Source organism: Meles meles, chromosome 13 (genome assembly GCF_922984935.1).
Source record: "Meles meles chromosome 13, mMelMel3.1 paternal haplotype, whole genome shotgun sequence".
Lineage (NCBI taxonomy): Eukaryota > Metazoa > Chordata > Mammalia > Carnivora > Mustelidae > Meles > Meles meles.
Genome location: NC_060078.1, coordinates 55,999,449 through 56,014,645, shown reverse-complemented (window position 1 = coordinate 56,014,645; position 15,197 = coordinate 55,999,449). Strand labels below are relative to the sequence as shown.

General features: G+C 43.2%; 1 non-coding gene across 1 annotated transcript; it reads left to right on the top strand.

The window, feature by feature from the left end:
- The first annotated feature begins 13,015 nt into the window (after positions 1-13,015).
- Positions 13,016-13,118, top strand: LOC123955862. Its single transcript, XR_006821406.1, has one exon. It is a non-coding gene; the product is annotated as a U6 spliceosomal RNA (small nuclear RNA).
- The last annotated feature ends 2,079 nt before the right edge of the window (positions 13,119-15,197 follow it).

The window sequence follows — 15,197 nt, the reverse complement described above, 5'->3', positions numbered from 1 at the left end:
TGGCTCTCTCTGTCAACTAAATAAATAAAATCTTAAAAAGAAAATAAAACATTGGTAAATGTTTGCAATCTGATAATTGTAAAATCAGCGTACAAAATTGTAGTTACTATGTGGCATCAATTTTGACAGAGAAGACTAGGAAAATATATGGCCAGCCTGATATAATGGTAGATATCGCTGGTTGTCAGTTTATGTGATTTCTGTTTTCGTCTTTGTGCTTTTCTGTATTTTACAAATTTTCTGTAGTAAACATAAATCATATTTTCCACCACAAAAACAAAGGACTTAAAAAATTACTTTGCATTAACACCATGTGGCTTTAGTGGAAGCTGTGATTCAAAGGTAGTGAGGTGACTCTGAGTAAGCTAAATCACAGGTAAGCATGTTTTCTCATAATTACAGCACAGGGCTGAGTGACAAACCCCTTTATATTTTACGTGAAAGTCCTGTCTCACTGCCGGGCAAGACTCCACTGAGGAATGGGAGGGGCTGTGTAATTCCGCTTGGTTTATGTAACTTATCGAAGCTGACTCTGGGGAGGAAATCTGTGGCTTCTGGGTCCTTTTTCCTGCCTCTGGGGGTCCTTTTCAGTGGTATCACGTGACCTGTGCTAGGATGACAGTTATGAGAGCTGAAGCCATTATCGTGGCTTGGGGAAGGGGGGTGTGAAACTCCTTAGCCTCACCTTGAAACAGTCTGAGTATACTGACGTCTCATTGTTATTTCAGGGATTAAACTGAATTGTGTTCGTAGCAAAAGTGCCTGGAAAATCATGAACCACTGTACAAAGGTCAGTTGTTCTTGTTATTCTCATTGGCACTGCAGCTAATGGCAAGAATTGATTAATTTCCTCTTACTGAGCCATCATTTTCTGGAGCTGTTTGCACCAGATATTGATCTGGTATATGGGTCAATCAGCCCCAAATCTCTGTGGCTTAGCACAACAAAAGTTTATTTTCTTTCACGCTACTTTTTGGTAGAGGGTTTTTCTTCACTCAAGACTCAGGCTGATGGAAACTTTTCATTGTTTTGTACCTGTACTGTCTGGACGATGAAATTTTCTTAGTCACCATGGCATAGAAGAGGGCGCTGGGGGGTCTTGCATCAGCAAGTAAGTTCGTTGTCTCAAAAATGGTATATATGACTGACTGCTTGTCATAGCCCACTGGTCAGAACTAATAACATGGTCCTACCTAAATGCATCAGGGCTTGGAAATGCAGGGGAGCACTGGGAATTTGGATTTGGGGGGACCATTCCTGTTCCTGCTATGCCCAGGATCAAGCTAAGTGCTCGTTGATGGTTCTGGAGATGCCCAGTCAATGGGATGTTATTGCATCTACACTAAAGCCATGGCAGAGATTAAAGAGGACCAGAGCCTTGCACTTCCTAGAGGAGAAGCTCAAGAGAAGCACCACACTGTCCAGTAGTCAGACCATTCTTGGACCTCCTAAGAATTCTAACCTATTGGTATGGTCCTGGGGTCAAGAAGATCTGATCTCTCTGAAATTACCTCCATACCAACTGTTTCACCTTTCAAGCAGTATATAGGGGAGAAAGTCCTTTATCACATGTCAAAGCCTATCCTAAATTTGGGTCAGGTGCCCTCCCTGCTCGAAGTCTTCTGTGCCTCTTCCCATGAGAGCATGGGTCACTCTGTATTGCAGTGCTCTAATCCCGTGTGTACCTCCTGTTGGGGCAGGACTCATGTAGGTTGTATTCACATCAGAATTCCCAGCTCCTAACACAACGCCTTGTATAGTAGACACCAATTGAAGGAGAAGAAGCTGGAGACCACATGTAAGTTGATATTATTATTACTATTATTAAGCTTCTATGCTGTTTGGGTAACTGTGATGTGAATCTTCTGCCATGACCACCCTTTTCCACCCTACCCATTCCTGATTAAATGTCTCTTCAGTATGAGCAAGTATAATACATTTGTTAAGGAGCCAGACTACCTGAATTCAACACCCAGAGATTTATGAACTGTGTGACCTTGGGCAAGTTACTAAACCTCTCTATGGCTCAATTCCCTCATCTGTGCAATGGGGATTATAATGATTTCTATCTCATAGGTGGTTAGGAGGACTAAATAACCACTTCAAAGAGTATTGGCATGCAAAAAGTCTTCAGAAGTATTCACTGTTCCTGTAACAGCCCAGCCTTCTTGTTCCCCTTTCCTCCTCTGTCCCTTGCTGTCCTTCCGCTGAATCTCTGTACACTTGAGAGGTATTTTCTCAGAGTACTTCCCACTGGCCTTTTGATGTCCCTAGACTCCACCAGAAGTGGTATCAGATCTCAAAGAGACTAAAGGAGTGCCTGCCATCATTTCCAACATGGGTTCTGAGGAACACTAGTCTCATGAAGTGTTCTGGGCCAAACAAAATTTCTGTAGTGAATTAAGCTTAAGAAAGCCAGACAAACTTTATACAATTTGTGTTAGAATGTGAACGTTTTTGAGAAAACCTTGCGATCAAGAAACCTTTTAAATTTTGTTTAGCCCCATGTATTGCCAACTCACTTGTGTTTTTGTTTGTTTGTTCTCTAGAACACTTGCAGCATCTTGTTGAACACAACAAGTGCTGATGACTACGTATGCACTCACCCTGGGGGCCTGGAGTTAGGCCTGGTAACGGCCTGCCACTCACCAGGTATGTGATCTTGGGCAAGTCGCTTAACCCATGGGATTCTCAGCCTCTGATTTGTAAAATGACAATTATGGTACCAAATTCATTGCACTGTAAGTGAGGAATAAGAGAACATAAACTTGCTTGCCTGGCCCACTAGGGCTAGTCCCAGGGGCTGGCGAACATGGCTGGTGCCCATGGCTTGGGTAGGCAGGGCCAGACAGCCGGAAGGGCACACCTGGTCATTGACTGCCATTGTCACACTCCTAGGCAATGCTGCCCTTCTTAGCTTAATGTTGACTTGTTCCTCCATTTTTAATAATACTTGGTTTCCTTATGATCCTTTTTAGAGACCTTTATGAGTATGAGCGTATGGGGCGGGAAAGAAGGGAGAGGGTGGTTTGGTGGAAAAGTGGGCCTCTTCTCCTCAACGTTATTTTTATCCCTAGCGGTCCCATTGCTCTGTTTTTGTAATTTAGAATAAGTCAGTTTGTGAGAGAAAACTTCTGCTTCCGGTAGTTTTATTTTCTTTTATATATCAAATATCTTGTATCACCTACTCATTTCAGCTGTAGGACTGGGAACTTTGCCATCCCCAAATGTGTGGCAGGTTTTTGTTTTGGTTTGGTTTTTTACCGAGCACCAGTTTCCTCTGCCACCTCAACAGCTGTGCTTGGTTCTTGGCAGCAGATGTCTTCTGGAGCTTCGAAGAGCCTCCTTGGAAAAATTTGTAGAGCTCCTTGAATGACAAAAGTCTTAGAAAATGTGCTTCTTATAACAAATAACATGGAGGACATGGGGAGATGGAGAGGAGAGGGAGTTGAGGGAAACTGGAAGGGGAGATGAACCATGAGAGACTATGGACTCTGAAAAACAACCAGAGGGTTTTGAAGGGGCGGGGGGGGTGGGAGGTTGAGGAACCAGGTGGTGGGTAATAGGGAGGGCACGTACTGCATGGAGCACTCGGTGTGATGCCAAAACAATGAACACTGTTATGCTGTAAATAAACAAATTAAAAAAAAAAAAAAAGAAAATGTGCTTCTTGCCCCTGAGAAGCAATCCGTACCTTAGTTAATGCAAGGAAACTTCATATTTCAGTTATGATTTGGGATTTCACCTTTGTCTACAAGGTGAGAAAGGATGCATAGAATAAGGAAATTGGTGGAAACAGCAGCTTATTTGTCCTAGTATTCAAAAATGTTTATTAAATTCCAGCTGTGCACAAGATGGTGGGTGAAAGCTGAGTAACCAGCGTGGAGAGAGAAAGTGCAGGTACTTGCCTCAATGGAGAGTTTAAAAGAGAGTTGGAATTTTATTTGCAAAGAATTGGGAGCCATTTGAGCAAAGGCAGAATGCAACAAAATGGTGCCTTAGGAAAATTAATCAGGCAATAATGAGTGGATGGATGGAAGGGAAGAAATTAGGAGACATTGTGATAATCTAGGCATGAGGTAATCAAAGACTGAACTGGGGAAGCCTAAGGAAGTCTGAACAGAGCCTGAAGCGAGAGCCACAGGAGCTGATGACTGCACTGTTGGCCACTGGATGGGGCGACCGGGGTCACTAATGGCCCCTGGACACCTGGTGAGAAGTCCTCTGGTACTGCCAGTCCCCACATGATTTCCAAGTCTTTATCTCCAGCCCATTCCTCTCTCTTGAGTGCCAGGCCCATTTAGGTTCCTCTTACAGGTCTTACTCAAAGTGCCTAAAGCAGAACTATGAGCCCACACTCCCCAAACTGCTCCTTGATCTCTTCCCCAGATCCTTTTAATCATCTCCTTGTCACTTGATGGTGTTTCTGAGATAATCACTAACATCTCTTTCCCCTCTGCATGACACACCAGCAATAAGGACGGGGGTAGATAGGCACCCAGGATGAATGTTAGACAGCTGACTGACAAAGTTCCAGAACATTTAGCCTTTGGCTTTTGTCAGCAGGCACTGGCTGGTTCCACCACACCACCATGACACCATCTGAGTCACCAGATGAGCTTCATTTCTGTAAACAGGAGAATGGAGCTTGGTTCTTTAGCTTCTATCTTCAGGACACTTAAAAGGTCATTGAGAACTTTTAGGATATCATCACATTATGATGATGGAGTAGCCATCATGGTCCTCTGGAAAGGTGTCAGGCTTTATGAAGGCCTTTAGTGGCCATCCTCACACTCATTCTTCAGAGAACCTGGAGGACATTGAAGCTGCCCCTCTTACAGTCTCCTGCTGGCAGAATTCAAGGAAGAGAGGGGAGGCTCTCAAGTAAGAGAGAATGATGCTCACGGAGGACAGAGCCTGCCATTCCAGAGTGAGGAGGAGGGAGGCGCCAGATCTCTGAGTGTGCTGAACGCTGACGCTGAAGTCGGCACCAGGAAGCTGGGAGAGCTTCCTAGCAGGACAGTGGCAGGAGCAAGTGAGCCCAGCAGTGAGGTGTAGAGCATCAGAGGGGACTCCTCAGACATGTGGAGATCCAGAGCTCCGACTCCAGCTATGAGCCCACTGCAGTCAAGTCAGTAGAGAGCTGATGAAAGCCGAAACTGGGGCCATTCATTCATTGATTCATTCACCAATATTTATTGCTTGGCTACTCTGTTCCAGGAATTCTTCTACTCAATAAAAGAACAGAGTCAATAAGCCAGAGTATCCCTGATCTCATGGGATTTACATTCTATTAAAGAGAAACAGACAATACATACAATTAATAATGAACTAGAGTAGGCCAGATGGTGGTAAGTGCTATGGAAAGACTCAAGTGGATAGAGGGGGCAGTAGGGTCGGCAGTTTTATCTAGGACTATCAGAAGGCCTCACTGAGGAGGTGACATTTGGGCAAAGACTTGAAAGAAGCTAATGGCAGTGGGGCTGGGGACTGAGGGCAAATGGGAGAGAGGGAGGCAAATCAGGAAAGAACAACTTTGAAAAGAAAGAATCTGGAGTCATTTAGACAGTGAACTGGAGAACAATAGGACCACAGCCAAAACTGTAAATGGGTAGAATTAAACCAAATTTGAAGCGTGTTTGGCCTTTATGGTTTGAAAAGAGTCAGTTGAAGAGTTCAGTTATTCTTTATCGGATTTTATGGGGCCAATTCTATGCTGTAACAGTATGTATAAATCTAGGGATTTGAGATGGTCTCAGGTCAGAGGAGTGAGAAGCAGAGGCTGATGTTAGCAGAATGCTTCAAATTCCTGGATGCTCCTCATCCCTTAGGAATGGACTATTCCTCCCTCCACTGTAAACATTACTATGGTCACAGATGTCCCTGCCATGGCTCCTTGTTATGCTGCCTGCAGCCCCCTTTCAGGTTTGAGGCACATGTTTCCTCCCCTGCAGGGAGTGCTTCGAGCTGGTGGCTCACTGCCAAAGGGAGCCACCTGGCCTAAGGGCAGAACCCTCCCCAGGGACAGCCACATCCAGTTACTGGTGGTGGGGTGCAGAGCCAGTTATGAAGGCCAGACCATCTTGTTTCAAGGGATGACAACTCTGAAGTCATCCCCACTGCCCCCAGCTCCAGAGCATACTATGGGATCAGCTGAGGCCTGGGTTCTGTCTACACTGTGGAACAATTGTCCCCTCTACTTGGGTCACTTCCTTCACCCCCAACAGCTGTTGATCCCACCAGCATCCCTGACAGGCTTCCTGCACACAAACCCTCATTTCAGGATCTTACAAACTTGTCCTAAGAACACGTATTTGACATTTAACCTATTTTGATTGTCTTCTAACTATTTCTTTAAGATAAGCAGTGCTTATCTTCCTACCTAGGTTATAACCTTCTCCACAATCAGGAGACCATCCTTGACCTCTTTGTATATCCCAGGTGGTGTAGAGCTTGTCCTTGTGGGAAGGTGACAGTCCCTAATGACAGGCTTAAGAAGCTTTCTTCTTCCATCCAGAGAAGCCAGTGAGAACTGGTGCACAGAAGAGAATAGCTCAGGCCCACAAATGTTTGTGCCAAACCATTTCTCTAAAGCTGGTTTTGCTGGGGATGCAGCCAAAACCCTTTTATTCCCTGCCAGGAAGTGAAAGTCTTTTATCACCACCTGGGAGGAAAAAGGGGTTCAACCGCTCAGGCTTAGTAGAAACAATCTCACTTTGGTGAATAGGGGATAAAACTCAGTTCTGGGTACAACAACTTTGAGAAATTTATACTGAATGTGTATTTCTCAAAGAGAATAATTTAGGGAGGGGGGGCAGGCACTCACTTTTGCCATGTTAACCTTTTTTCATGAAAGTTTGTGAGCAATTGTTTACTTTCTAAAAATAACAGAAAATTTTATATTCAATATTTTTAAATTATGGAGACTATAGTTCAGCTTTGAGTTATATGCTAAGTGATGTGATTATATTTGACCAAAGTGTTTTAACTTGTATAAACTTTATGCTATTGTGGTGCAAAAGAGCCTGGTTCCTTTCAAAAATTTTCTGGGGTGGCAGGTTACTTAGTCTCAGAGGAAATAAACCTTTGTCTGAGCTCTACTAAAAAAGGCAGAAGAGAGTCCGACCTAGAGAACTTCAGCTGGAGTTCGCCTCAGCGTGGGAGGAGGACACGGGGAGAGAACAGGGAGAGTTCCAGAAAAAAATCCAAGAAAAGCCCGGCAGCTCTGAGAGGAAAATTCACTAAATTAGAGATGTTAGAGTCTCCTGGGATACCGGGGCATGGTATGGTGGGTGTCTTAGTCAGTTTGGGCTGCTTATAATAAAAATACCATAGACTGGGCAGCTTAAAAAAAACAAATTAATTTCTCACAGTTCTGGAGGCCAGAAAGTCTATTATCAAGGTGCTAATCAATACAGCTCCTGGTGAAAACCCAGTTCCTGGTTTGCGGATGACTGCCTTCTCACTGTGTCTTCACATGGCAGAGAGATCTTTAATTTTTTTTCTTGTAAGGATACTAATCCCCTTCATGAGGGATCCACCCACATGACCTAATGGCCACCCAAAGGCCCTACTTTCAAATACCACCACATCAGGGATTAGGGCTTTAGCATGTGAATTTTGGAGAGACACATTCAGTCCACAACAATGGGTAAAAAATAAAAGGAAAACCAAAAAAACACTGTTTACTTGTTACATGCAAACATTGCTACATAAATATTTGTTCTCTACTGAGAACTTTGGTTCATATCCCTGGCTACAGTAGAACTATCTGAGGTTTTTTTTGTTTTTGTTTTTTTAAAGATTTACTTATTTATTTTAGAGAGGGGGGAGGGGCATGGGAGAGTCTTAAAGTAGAGTCTGCACTGAGCATGGAGCCCAACGTGGGGCTCGATCTCATGACCCTGAGATCATGACCTGAGCCTAAACCAAATGTCCAACTCTTAACCGATTGTGCTACCAAGGTGTCCCAAACTATCTGAGTTTTTAAAACATCAGGAACCAGGTTCCATCCCAGGAAAATGGAGGCTGAATCTCAGAAGGTGGTGGTGCTGCCAAGGCTGAGGCAACTGCTGGTTCAGGATTTCACTGTGGATGACTGCCATTGCTAACTCTACTTTGTCTGCCTTCGTAGAAAGCTGAAAAGATATGGAGACATAGCTCCTTTCTTGCTCCCTTTTGATATTTGGACTTGTTAAATGAAATCACTACTTTTTTTTTAGTTAACATATAATTTATTATTTGTTTCAGGGGTACAGGTCTGTGATTCATCAGTCTTACACAATGCACAGCGCTCACCATAGCACATACCCTCCCTGATGTCCATTACCCAGCCTCTCCATTCCTCCACTGCCTCCACTGCAGCAACCCTCAGTTTGTTTCCTGAGATTAAGAGTCTGTTTTGGTTTGTCTCCCTCTCTGGTTTCATTTTGTTTCATTTTTTTTCCCTCTTTTCCCCTACGATCCTCTGCCTTGTTACTTAAATTCCATAAAGCAGTGAGATTCTATGATAATTATCTTTCCCTGATTAATTTATTCCCTTAGGATAATATCCTATACTTCCAACCACATCATTGCAAATGGCAAGATTTCATTTTTTGATGGCTGCATAGTATTCCATTGTATATATATATATATACCACATCTTCTTTATCCACTCATCTGTCGATGGACATCTGGGCTCTTTCCATAGTTTGGCTATTGTGGACATTGCTGCTATAAACATTGGGGTGCAGGTGCCGCTTCGGATCACTACATTTGCATCTTTAGGGTAAATACCCAGTAGTGCAATTGCTGCGTCATAGGGTAGCTCTATTATCAACTTTTTGAGGAACCTCCATACTACTTCCCAGAGTGGCTGCACCAGCTTGCATTCCCACCAACAGTGTAGGAGAGGTCCCCTTTCTCCGCATGCTCACCAACATCTGTTGTGAAATTATTACTTTTAATATTTTCCTCAACATTCCTTACGACTTAAACTCGCTCCACCCAGCACTTACCAGGCAGCCTCAAGCAGGGCTTTGGGAGAAGGCATTCTCGTCATTTGAGTCATAGTTCCACTTTGTCAGCACCACATGAACCAGTGGCCACATGCTTCTCCCCTAGGCCCAGCCGCCATCTTGTCCAGGAGTTATCCAAGCAGAAAGAGAGTTACTTAATGGGACAATTTAGATTGGGCTGAGATGGCCAGATGGGACTAAACTTTAGTTCTTTTCCCACATTCCAGCAAGAAGAAAGAAAATCAGCTCTTCTCTTGACAAAATAACAAAGCTCACATTCTCTCTGTAAGCACAAGGTGAGCGATGTTGCACCCTGACACATTGAGCTTATAAATCCATTTGCATATGCTCCTGGGTGTATACACATCCACACATTGTAAGGCAAGGTAAGGCAAGGCCCTGTGAACAGGTTCCTAGAACAGGCCAGCAGTGGACAGCACCTGGCATCAGGGAAGGTAAGGGAGGCCAGCTTCTTGAAGGCAAATCCTGGCACAGATGTATGTGAAATGCTGCAGAATGAACCCCATCAGTGGTGCTGTTAACATGCCAATTTGCCAGGAGCTCCCCCAGCTGTTCAGTGAGCTGGTCAGATACAACTGAGCTTCATTTCTGAGGACTTGCCCCATGCTTGGAAGTTCTAGTTGTTTCCACTTGGTGTCAGTATTTTCTGTCTTAGTAGGTTTCTGGGTAAAAATTAAGCAAAGTTCTGTTGAAGAAAGTCTAGAGCATTTGGTTGTGAATAAATTACTTCACCTAAAAAAATGTTCCATATGCTTCCCCTGGTTTCACAACTCTTGCAGCACAAGAGGATAACTGTGGTTCTTGGGAAAACCATGGATGCTCAGCCTACCACCAGCCTCTGAGACTCAGCCTCCCTTGGCTTGGGGTGGAGTGTGGTCCCTGATGTTCTAAAAACTCAGATAGCTGTTCTTTGTAGCCAGGGATATGGCCAAAGTTCTCAGTAGAGAACAGATAGTTATGTGGCAATGTACAGTTGTAGCAAGCAAGCGGGATTTTTGGTTTTGCTTTTGTTTTTTGTCCGTTGTTCTGGACCGAATATTTGTATTTTCCTGAAACTCGCTCCTTCACTTCCTGCTTTGTAATTTCTTTTTTTCTCTATGCAGGGAAAGAGCAGCATCTTCTTTATCCACAAAAGCCAGTATGGGATTACCCCATCCATTCATTGGCTCAGCAAATTTTAGGGATCTCCATTGTGTCACATGGGTTCCTCCTTTTACGGAGCTTTTGGGATTTCGGATGGCAACCTAAAAGGGCAGAGGAAGCTGCTGGAGGCAGGGGTTCTGTAGGGAAAGAGGTGAGTTCTGGCTTTAAGCCTGGATTGCCGCTTAGCAGCTGTGTGACTTTGGACAGGCAACTTAACTTCTCTGAGCCACAGTCCCCTCATACATAAAACGTGCATATTATACAGTTTCTTCCAGTTTACCAGGAAAGTTAAGGGTTACTTGTATTCACAGGTACTCACTAAATGTCTTTTGAGCATATAGGCAGCGGCTGCTCTGGCCTTGGCCTCCTCCAGCTCTCCAGCTCTGGTGCTGAGCGACAGCAAGGTTTGGAGCCAAGTAGAGGTTCACCATCCACCCTTGGTGACAGGTAATTGGCGGAAATCCTCCAATTTGCATTTAAATTTTTATAGATCTTGCACATCTGCAAATTTCTCTCCATTTAGGATGTACTAATTTACGCTTAGGTTATACAACAGAGAGGTGGGAATGGACCCATTTTCTCATCCTCTTAACCCCCAGTGTCTTATCAGACTTTGGGGATCTTTGCCAATTGGACATGCGGGAAAAGGTGTCTCAGTGGAGTTTTTATTTGTATTTTCCTTAATATGAGTGAGTTCATGCATCTTTTCCATCTCTTTAAGGGCTCTAATTCTGCAAACCATCCATTTATATCTTGTGCCCATTTTTCCACTGGGTGTGGTTTTTTTTCTTATTGATTTCTGGGACTCGGTTACCTATTGCAAAACTAGCCTTTTCCTGCATATAGGTTGCAAATACTTGCCCATATTTGTTCTCTGACTTTTGATTTGGCTAATGGTGGTGCTTTTTAAACATACAGATTTTTTTTATATTACCAATATATTGATCTTTTCTTTTATGACTTTTACATTTTGTGTCAGATTTGGAAAGCCCTTTCCCACACTGAGACTCTGAAAGGAAAACAAAATTCATGTTCTCCTTTACTTTTTTTTATAGTTTTATTTTCATGGTTACATCTTTAATCTGCTTGGAATTTATTTTTGTGTAAAAGTGGGGTATTGGATCCAACTTTCTTTCCCCCAAGTAGCTTCCTAGTTGTCCTAGATTCTTTTATTAAATAATCCATATTTTCTCCACTGATTTGAAACCTACTTAAGTTTTGAAAGAAGGTCAGAGACTTCTAAATTTGGCAGCAGGAGGATATCCAAGCTGCAAGACTTTAGATGAGGCTTGTAGCTCTTTCTGAATTGTCTCTTGTCATTTGGAAAGAGAAGAAATACAGGTGCATTGTTCTGAAAATGTAGTTCAGCAACCAACTGTGTGGGAGAATGGAAAGAACACAGCCTCCCAGGTCAGAAGACCTGACTTCACTTCTGTTGAGTAACGGTGGGCCAATAATTTAACTGCTCTGTGCCTCAGTTTTCTCCTCTGTAAAATGGGTCCAATAATAGCATCTATGTCATACCATATTGTGAAGTCCACATGCATTAATATATGTGAAAGAGCTTTATAAGCTCTACCGATCTGTGGGCACATTTGTTATTTGAAGTTTTACAAGTTGGTACAGCATTAACGGTTAATTTAGGCAACACAATTCTAAATTTTTCAATTTATTAACCTTCTGGAAATCCTTCCAACTTCTTTAGAGATGGTTAGCTTCTTTCTCCTTACTGGTGAGTGTTGTGGGTTTGCTGCTTTTTTGCTTATTAGTCTGTTTTCTGACAGCATTTGAGTAGAGGAAGGAAGAGAAGACTAGGAAGTTAAATCATTCATTGGGTTTGGAGGGAGAAGGAGGTGAATCAGCAGGAGTGGGGGGGGGGGGACGTTGGTGGAGGAAGGGAGAACCAGAAGGAGAGTGAATGCATTTATTTGCAACCTTGTAAATATAATTATTTCCTAGAAAATGTTAAAAACTTGCTGCTTTATAATTTACTTTGCAACAAAGTTTTGTGGGCAGTACAGAATAAAGGCTGAGCATCAGGTAGTATAGTGCTTGGTCAGAGTCCCTTGTCTGCTTAGGGTGCCCAGCTTCCTCATCTCTGAAGCAGCGATACTCATAAATGCAGGCCCCATGTTCACGTGAGACTAGGTTGAAGACTGGAGTAGGCAATTGAGGAAGAAGTGTAAATATATGATGGTGGCTTGTGTTTGCCCCCCGGGGAATGCAGTCTGCATCAGTCTGCATCATCTGCAACCAGTCCTGCTGGAGACAAGTGTGCCTTGAATCTCGGCAGTGACCCTTCCCCTTTCCTGGGGACAAATGCCCCTCCCCACTTTGAAGCCAGCGGAAGTCTGGGCAGAGGAAGATGCCACTGCTATTCTGCCAAGTTTGCAAGAAAGGACATGGGACAATGACTCCATTATCACAAGGGGAAGAGAGATTGCTTAGGAGGACAGGGGTTGGGGATATTGGATGGGGACTTGGTAGAAGTTGGTGAGGGGGTGCAGGGGAGGTCCATGAGAGGAGTTGGTGGTGGCAAGGGGAAGGGGCTGGTCCATGAGACCAGCAGCAGAAGATCCAGGAGAGAATGAAACTACCGTTTGGGTAGCAGGTGTGGGGCACTTAAGGAAGAAAAATATCACTGTGATTTGAGTTGTTGGAACCAGAGAAACCAGTTCTTCAGAATGCACTGGGCTGTGAACCTGGCTGTACCCGCGCCTGCGTTGATCAGTCACAATGACGCAGTGGCTAAGGCAGATCTCAGTTCCCAGCGCGCAGAGCTCTTGCACATACCTTATTACAGATGCTTCCAGCCCCCAGGGAAGGGTGACTTCAAAATTCCTTCCAGGCCTTCGCTTCAGCAGCACATATACTAAAACGGGAATGATACAGAGAAGAGTAGCATTGCCCCCACATAAGGATGACTTGCAAACTCGTGACGCCTTCCGTATTTTTGAGAACACAAAGGCTGTAAGGCTCCAAGGACAAAATTCCTTCCATGTTTAGCACATTTTAAGTGTATTTTGTTGTGTTCTAAAAATTTGAAAACAGATCACCCAGAACACCCCATTCATCAGTTGGCCCAGGTGCCGTAACGAATTACAGTATTTTCTCTGCATCAGTCATTATAAATAAGTGAATTCTCAGGAAGTGTATTGGAAACCACCACAGGATGTTTGCACTTTTTTGTGAGATCACATTATTACATTTTCACCATGAATTTTTGGTTAATTCTATACCAGCTTAGGGAATTGTGCCTGGGTCTATGCATGTGTACTCTCATTCATAAAAACCCTCCAGCAGGGCCAGCTCCATAGGCGTGTGGTCAGCTAGGGCCCCACCCTCAAAAGAGCCCTCTACTTGGTTCAATGTTCTGCTGTCACTGTCTTGAAATTCTTGATAATTTTTGAGCAAGGAACCTCACATTTTCATTTTGCACCAGATCCCACAAAATATATAGTCAGTCCTGCTCACTATGAAATATTGGACTTTGTTCAAGAAGGGCAAATAAGGTTATTTTTAAAATTTTTAGTTTGGTCTTTATCAGTTTTGTTTATTTTTTTTTAATGCCTGCCATTCAGAGAAAGAGGAACTCTCTTACACTGTTGGTGGGAATGCAAAATGGTGCAGCCACTCTGGAAAACAAAACGGAGGTTCCTCAAAAAGTTAAAAATAGGACTACCGTAAGACCCAGCAATTACACTACTAGGTATTTATCCAAAGGATACAAATGCAGTGATTCCAAGGGGTGCCATACCCCCAATATTTATGGCAGCAATGTCTACAATAGCCAAACATGGAAAAAGCCCAGATGTCCATCGACAGATGAATGGGTAAAGAAGGTGTGGTATATATGTATGTATATGTATACACACACACACACACACACATATATACATAAAATGGAATATTACTCAGCCACCAAAAAGAATGAAATCTTCCCGTTTGCAATGATGTGGATGGAACTTTCACTTACGCTAAGTGAAATAGATCAGTCGGGGAAAGATGACTACCATATGATTTCACTCATATGTGGAATTTAAGAGACGAAGCAGATGAACGTCGGGGAAGGGAAGGAAGAATAAAATAAGACAAAAACAGAGAAGGAGGCAAACCATTAAGAGACTCTTAACTATAGGGAACAAACTGAGGGTTGCTGGAAGGGAGGCAAGTTGGGGGATGGGGCAACTGGGTGATGAGCATTAACGAGGGCCCTTGAAGGAATGAGCACTGGGTGTTATATGCAACTGATAAATCACTAAATTCTACTTCTGAAACTAATAATACATACAGCATATGTTAACTAAAAAAAAAACACCTACCATTCAAGGATGTAGACGTTTACGTGGCGATGTTTATGGGGGAAAAATGCTTCATCATGCCAACGTATAGACAAAAGTATGAATCTTGAATAAACAACAGCAAATAAATAGTTATGAAAGGAATAAAAACTTGAAATAATGTCTTTGGTTCAGGAGCATTAATTTCAACCACGTCATCCCCTCTACCTAGAGGAAATGAGAGAAAAATAAAGAGGGAGAACAGAGAAGGTCAAGGTATAGCAAAGAGCGGAAGCAAGGATGGGAGAGTGAAATGAATCAAGTATTGAGCCCAAGAGTCTTCTTTTGATGCAAAAGAGCGATTTGCATGGTCACCCTCTCTGATGAGTGCATTATCTGATGCTATTGACTTCTCAGGGAGATAGATTCTGTGCAGACTCTGTGCTCTCTCCACTGTGTGGTTTAAAAACTTTGGTTTGTCCAGATTTGCTTTGCAGCGGACGAGCGTCCTCATCTTGGTGACTGCTAGACTCAAAGTAAAACAGCTGCTCGGTGGCTTTGACACCTCTCTTTCCATGCTTGCAGGTGCCTTACTGTTTTGCCTGAGCCTGTAATAAGAAAGTTAAAAAATAAGTTAGCCTCTTTTCTTATACTCTGCAAATACATACCTCTCTCCCTGAATTCTCAACGTTACTATATTATATTTTTGGTCCCGGCTATTTCTTTCACCAATTTTTCTCTTAAACGGATATGT